Consider the following 7,288-nt stretch of genomic DNA (forward strand, 5'->3'; position numbering starts at 1 on the left):
AAAAAACTCTTCAAAAAAAAAAATTAGCCACATTTGATTAGCAAAAAAAAAAAAAAAAAAAAAGAAAAAAGAAAAAAAAAAGTTGCCACATGATACAAAGTTTCTGTCATTAGAAAGTTTAAATAGTCCTTTTCACTTTTTCCCCCATCAAGAAAATTTTTCAAGGAACATTTTACCTGCAACTCTGGAACTTCAGTTTACCCTTTGTAATTCAATCTGATGAAAAGTGGTAGATAGAATGGAGTTATTTAATATTAACTGAAAAAAAAAAAAAAACCCACAAAAAAAACAACTACATTATAAGTGGAAAGAATGCTGCTGGGAACAAAAAGACCCCTTCTCAACTTTATGCAGTTAGAGGCCTCTTTGTTAAAATCACATCAGTAGAGCAAACTTCCACAAGTAAATTGAAGGTATGTGTTAAGAACCCATCTTAACATGATGAACAGCCAGTAAAATACTCTCRTTTCAGGGACATGGACCATGACAAGGAGCCAAGGACATCCCAGACCTCTGCCTTGTCCTTGTTCAGTGTGCCAGGCAAGGTCCTGTTGGTGCCACCGGGCTAGAACTGGTCAGCTGCTGCTGGCACCAGAAAGGCAGAGATGGACATAAACMGACTGATGGATGCTAGAAAGCTACAAAACATCATTGTCCAGCAACCAGAATCATACCAGACCACTGATCATAGCTGTGGGCATTGCATTTATTCTTTGAGAACCTTTTATTCCTCCAAAGAATATGTAATATCAGATCACTGCATAAATGCTGAGAATTWTTTCAGTCAGTAAAAATAAATTGTTTGAGGAGTCATATTATGATGCTGTCAGAATAAGTACAATTTTGACTGTGGCACAGATGACATGGGTTAAGACTAAACATCTGTATGTCTCTTATCTGATGTTACAGTAACTGAAAGAATCCCTCAAGCATAATCAGAACAAATCTCATGTCATTCAGATGACTACTAAAAAGATATTCTCAAAGCATTAAAGAGAAAGTGCAAATTTAACTATAAAAAAATGCTGACTGACAACGTAATTATAAATTTGTACTCAGGTTTTCTGAAGCACTGAAATTAAACAGAAAGTTTTATCGTGATAAGTTCTCACACCTACATTTCATAAATAAATCTATGGAAGTACTAAGAAAACTAAAAATCATAACTGAAATACACAATGTAACCTTCAGCACCGAGCTGTTTCCTCACCTTAGGCACATACTTGAAATAAAACATTTAAATACTACCCTAAATCAATGTGCTCTTTTAAATGGAGTCTTCCAAAAAACCAGCAAAAGACATGTTGTCGTCAATACACACTGGGCACTTTATTATTCATTTCCATGTATGTGTGTTTGCATTCCACAGTGAGTTATTGCTTTGTTCATTTTGTTATTGTTGTTTAGATTATTGTGTAGGACTGGAAACAATTCTCCTAGGACATCGGTGCAGACCTATGCTTGTACAGACACACCAAATATTGATCCACCTTAAAAAAGATATATCAGCTTTCTTACTGGAAGATTATTCCAAAATACCTAGCTTATTTCAGACCAAATCTCCAGTGCACATACACARAGGATGTTCAAATTGTTATACATTGATTACTTCTGTTTCCAGGGACTCAGTTTGTCTCCYTTACCCCATGAAATTTCTCACCCTGCTGGTAAATGACTATTGTGGGTGTYTCTTCTTGTATTATTAGGAATCCTTTCCAGTAGCTCAAGGCAATATTGGAAAGAAACCCAATTCATTTATTCTTAAGCATAATGAGTCAGATATAGAGGTGTACACAACATACTTACATTTTCTTCTAAAATACATGATTGCTGTAAAGAAATATGTAAAAGTCAATCATTTAAGTTTTAATCAGGATCATGTAATATGTAATTTTCAACCCAGAGCTTCACCTGTCTGTGATCAAAGACTGGTTTTGTGCACCTGTGTGATCTTGTCAGTTTTACCAAGGAAATTGTGACAAGGTGTGACAAGATCATAGGAGCTAAATCCATGGAAGATAAGAGAAGCAAAAATAGAGATAGAAATGTAACAGTTAAGATTCTAACAGTTAACACCTTGAGAATTTTGTTGGAAGAAAAGCTGATGAGGAAAGATGGTTTTCCCTATAAGGGGAAGGGGATGAAAGGTGGGTAGGAAGGAGGCTAAAGAGTCTCTAGGGTGGCAGCTTCAAAACAKTAAGGATCAGATCCTTCCAAGGACTAACAAAGACAAGTTCTTCCTGCCTGTRTCTCTCCAGGCATGTGAGGTTGTCCTGGTCTGCTGGACCTGACTGCCTATTCGAATTAACCAGTAAGTTAAAAATCAATATGCATTCTGTGTCCATTCTCCTGCAGATTCTGTGTGCRTTAAACAATATCACCTGATTTATGTCACCCAGAAAGGAAGAATTACCAACAGGCTTCACTGCTACAGCTTGTCCAAGCTCTGCTGTATCATCACCACAGGCTAGCCACAGCTGGTCTTTGCCTCACCTACCCTCTACTGAGTGGAAAACATCTCGTCACTTCTTGAGGTTTGATTGCTCTATTCTCTGTGTCCTTAGCAGGGATGATATAATGTAATAACAGACAGGAAAAACTGAAGCCTATTTTCTTTTCCTTTTCAAATAAATAGGCAAATATTTTGGTAAGTAKGACTTCAGGCAGGATCCAAATTTCTCCTTTACTTCACTACTTTTTCTGGTGAATTGTTTCTCACTTTACAGCTTCCATAAACCCACTCATCGTTAGTACTTCACAAGCAGAGAACGAACTGTGATACCTGAAGTTCTGAGTTTGCCCAGTTATTTTCCTAATGTCTTGAACTATTTCTAACTGTGTTATGTCAGCATTCTCCTAAAAGAGACAGAACAGGAAAGGACTGGATTTTAATTCAAAACATGATCCTATTGAACWCATCACAGTAGATGACCACAGACATTATTGGCAAAAAACTTATTTGTTGGAGCTTAATCTCTGATTAACAGCTTTTCCTGGCTCAATTTTGCATTCATATGGGGTCATTCTGCTGAGATGAAAAGTGCATTTAAAGCTCTTTCTCATTCTTTTCTGAGCAAAACATGACCTATATACCAACCCTATTACAGCCTAACAGAAAGAGCTTGACAATCACCAAACTCATTTAGCTGTGCACATTTTCTCTGTATCTTTTCAGCTTTTTGAAACCTGTTTACAAGGCTCAAGTTGGGATGCTGCATGCAAAACCTAGATGTTTACAAAAAGGTGATAATATAAATTTATTGGAYTTGCACTTTTTGCCCTCAGAGAAGCATGTTGTACAATCCCTATGCTGCATTTTACACAGGGGTCATAAAGGCTTACTATGAACCAAATTGCTGAAGCATATCTTTGATATAGGGATATATTATATTCCCCATCTTACACACGTGCAAATAGTCACAGTAAAGTAATATGATTTCTCAAGTGCCACAGTGCCAGGTAGGATTTCTCTCATCTAATATTATCTGCCTGTGGGTCAAGTCCAGCCAGATTGTCTTCCTGACCTCTATTGCTAAAAGGAAGACACATTTGTCTGGAGAATGATGCATCTCACCTCTCTTCCACCTTGCATTATTCCATCTTTCTACCTTAAACATTTRTCTTAAGCTGACATAGATCACTTTATGGATGAAGCCACTCCTTCCCATTTGCTGCAGAGGGAACTTTGATGACTAGCTCAGACTTGACAGCTTTTAGACAGATAAGGTTAGACAKCTATATTATTAATATTAGGTGATATGGAGGCCACCTTTAGTGATAAATAGAAGCTGGACTCATCAGCTTCTTTCCCAGTCTTGATTTRCAAGACCTGGATTGAATATATTAAAGGTCTGTAGTACCTACTACCTTTCACAATGTGTTATATTCCTTGTTTATGAAAAGACAAGGAATTTATTAACAGCAACAAAAAAAAACCCCAATCAAATACCCATTCCTGCAAAATATTATAGGATTTCTTCAGCAAAATTGAAAGTTATGCTGATTTACACTTCTTGAGCATCTTGTCCCTTTGGGATAGCTCTCAAATAACAAGGGAGTTAACACAATTTTCTTGAATACTGTGGCCCTTTAAGTGTTAAGCTCCCTGGGCCTAAAGCAGCTACTCATGTGGAAACAAAACTGGAAAAACACCAGAAAAACTTTCAGGATCTCTCTATATATTTTTAGTTTTGGATTGYGTCTGGGCTTGTTGTTATTTTTTTGATGGAGTGGTACTATTAGTAGGTGCCTGCAGTGAATTTGTTGTTTTTTAACATCTTTGAGCTCCATGAAAGAAAGGAGTAAAAATAGTCATAAAAGTTTGGGGAAAAAACAACATTGGATTTTAAATGGTTTCATGTTTYCATTTAGACATCAGAACCTGACAGAGTGCAATTACAGATGGATTCACATCTATGTTTGATCTCTCTGGTGCCAAATTCCTCTTCAGGAGACATCACTAAGAAAATTATTCAGAATCATKTGCAGAAAATGCAGACGTTAATCAAAGATTGAATTCTCAACAAGAGATGAAGTCCTATAGGGATCAAAAACTCCAAACATAGTCACACAATTGCTGAAATTGAAGAGAAAGTTATTTCTGTGGTTTAGGAGTACACCCTTCTACTGTAAGAAACACTGTGATACTCAAGAAAATGAGATATAAACGATAGCAGTGCTCCTGCAATTCACAGAAGCAAATCATGAAGGATTTTTCTGTCTGTTGGAAATAAGCTGGGACTTAAAAATTACTTGAGTGGTTTGACCTCTCTGACACTGTGACCCAGAGAAGTGGAGAATAATTCTGGAAAATTTCCAGCTATTCTGTAGCTTTGGGAAGCTTCAGTAAGAAATTAAATAATATGAAATAAACACAAACCAGGCTTTAGTCAGTTTTGCCTCCCATTTCATACTTGCAACAGACCCAAGAGAGTGGTGGCAAATTACTTCTGTCCTGGGACAAGGTAGAAAAAGGAACAAATGGCACATGGTTAATATTGGCATCTGCTTTGGTTGGCTCAGCCATACTGGCTTTGCTCTAGAGATATTTCTAAATAACAATCAAGGTGTCAACTCTGCAGTGGCTGTTACTTTCAGGGAATAGTAATGGCAACGGCTTCAGTCAAGGCACTGTAGTCTCTGTAGTCTCTCTGATTTTCTCTACAAATGTGACTGAGAGAAAAATATTAGCTTGCCTTTTTATTCTTTTCATTAAATATTGCTTAGAAAAAGGAGAGAGATCATGAGAGATGATATGTTTGAAAAGTGTTGGTAGGCAGTAGAAGTAATTTTTTCTAATATATAAAATAGATAATTTTCAAAAGCCTTTCAAAGTATAAAGATAGATTTTTTTTTTTTCTTAAAGTACGTTAATACGTACTTTAATGTTAGGGCTTCTATCATACTCTGAAGGTCAGTTTTTCCTGTTTATGAATCCTTTGCCATTTTGCCCTCAGACCCAGACAATCCATTTTTAACTAGATGAACAGAGGAGGGGAGAGGCCTTTTTTCATCCACAGCCAGAGACTCTACTACCCTTTGTCCCTTGCTCTGTTGCCATGAGGTGACAGACACTGTCAGAATACAGACTGTGCATCCTGTGACTAATTTATACTACTGTCAAAATGCTTTGTAGTAATATTTGGTGAAGTTCCAAGAAAAGAATATGCAGCTAAATTTTACACTACCAACTCAGTCTAAAAACAAAAAAAAAGAGGAACAGCATTATTTTCCCCCATCTTTTCTTAGATAATACTGTCCAGGTGGTCAAYTTAAAAACACAAGGAATATTTAAGCATTAACATGTTACATCCTTCAGAGGATTAAAAKTACAATAAATGAGCCAATTTTCAATCACATTTTCTCCACTGCTCCCCTGTGGGCATTTTGTCACCAAGAGTGTCAGTATGGTAAAAACATCAAGTACAGATAAATCTGGAGCCTCCTGCTCCTCAAGACAGTGTTAGAAATGTTTCTGTCTCAAATTTATTTGCTCTGTCTCAGATGAAGARCTCACTGGTAACCAGTAAGAAAGCCAAAGCATGTTACACATTTAGTCTCACACTGTAACAGAGAGATTGGTTATTTATAAATATTTGCTTTTGTGGAACTGATTGTTTCCTATATAATTCTTCCATAAGTCTATTAAATTGCACTTTTARAATGGTTATTAGGAAAAATTTCTTCTTCGAGAGGGCTTTCAAGCATTGGAAGTGGTTGTCCAGGGAAGTGGTTGGGTCACAATGTCTGGAGATATTGAAGGAAATGTTAATGTGGCACTTAGGAATCTGGTTTAGTGGTGGACTTGATATGTTAGGTTAAGAATTGGACTTTATCTTAAAGTTTCGTTCCAACCTAAATGATTCCWTGACTTTACAYCAAATAGTGTCTTMCAGCATCCAGAAACCCTTTGTCCACTTACAACAGCCACTACTGACAATAGCACTSTGTACCCTCATGACCTTCCAAAGTRCTTGCAGWTATGTKTGCATTTGAGTGTACCCCCTTCAGACCAGAAATGCTAATTCTAGGTATGTCATTTTTGTGATGGTTTGACCCCAACTTATTCCACACACCCTCTCACACTCCTTCCCACAGTGGCAAGGGGAAGAGGATCAGGTTAAAAGTAAGAAAAATCCAAGTCTCAGATAAAGAGACTCTATTAGATAGAGCAAAAGCCACATGCACAAGCAAAGCAAAACAAGTTCATTCATTCATTGCTCCCCATGGGCAGACAGGTGTTCAGCCAACCCCAGGACAGCAGGACATCATGCACTGGTGATGCAATGGTGACTTGGGAGGACAAACACCATCACTCCAAAAAAAACAGATAAAATCCCCTCTTCTTCCTCAAATTTATATTCCTATGATATATGTTCTGGRATACTCCTTGGGTCAGCTGGAGTCAGCTGTCCTGGCTGTGCCCCTCCTTTGTATGTTAACTTCTCACATGCCAAATACATGAGGTGGTCTTCAACCCAAAGGAAATATCACAGGAGATGAGGGCACTAAAATGGTAACAATACTCAGAATGGGACTGTATTCACAGAAAAATATTTCTTGACTCTCCATTTCTCATCCCARACCAACTCCTCAGCTTGAAATTGCCTGTAGCTGATTTTGAGATTTTTTTTTTTTTAAATTAAGTTACGTTTATATGGTCAAACAGCCACTTGTAGTGACATAAATGGAGAGGTTGATTTCAAATTTACACATGGAGAATGAAGAACTTACATCCTCTTTTTTATTATAAGAACTTGACATAGTACTCACTTCCCATTCTTAGGCA

Source organism: Malurus melanocephalus, unplaced genomic scaffold, assembly GCF_030028575.1.
Source record: "Malurus melanocephalus ecotype Western Australia unplaced genomic scaffold, MMel_1.1 scaffold_213, whole genome shotgun sequence".
In the NCBI taxonomy this organism is placed as follows: Eukaryota; Metazoa; Chordata; class Aves; order Passeriformes; family Maluridae; genus Malurus; species Malurus melanocephalus.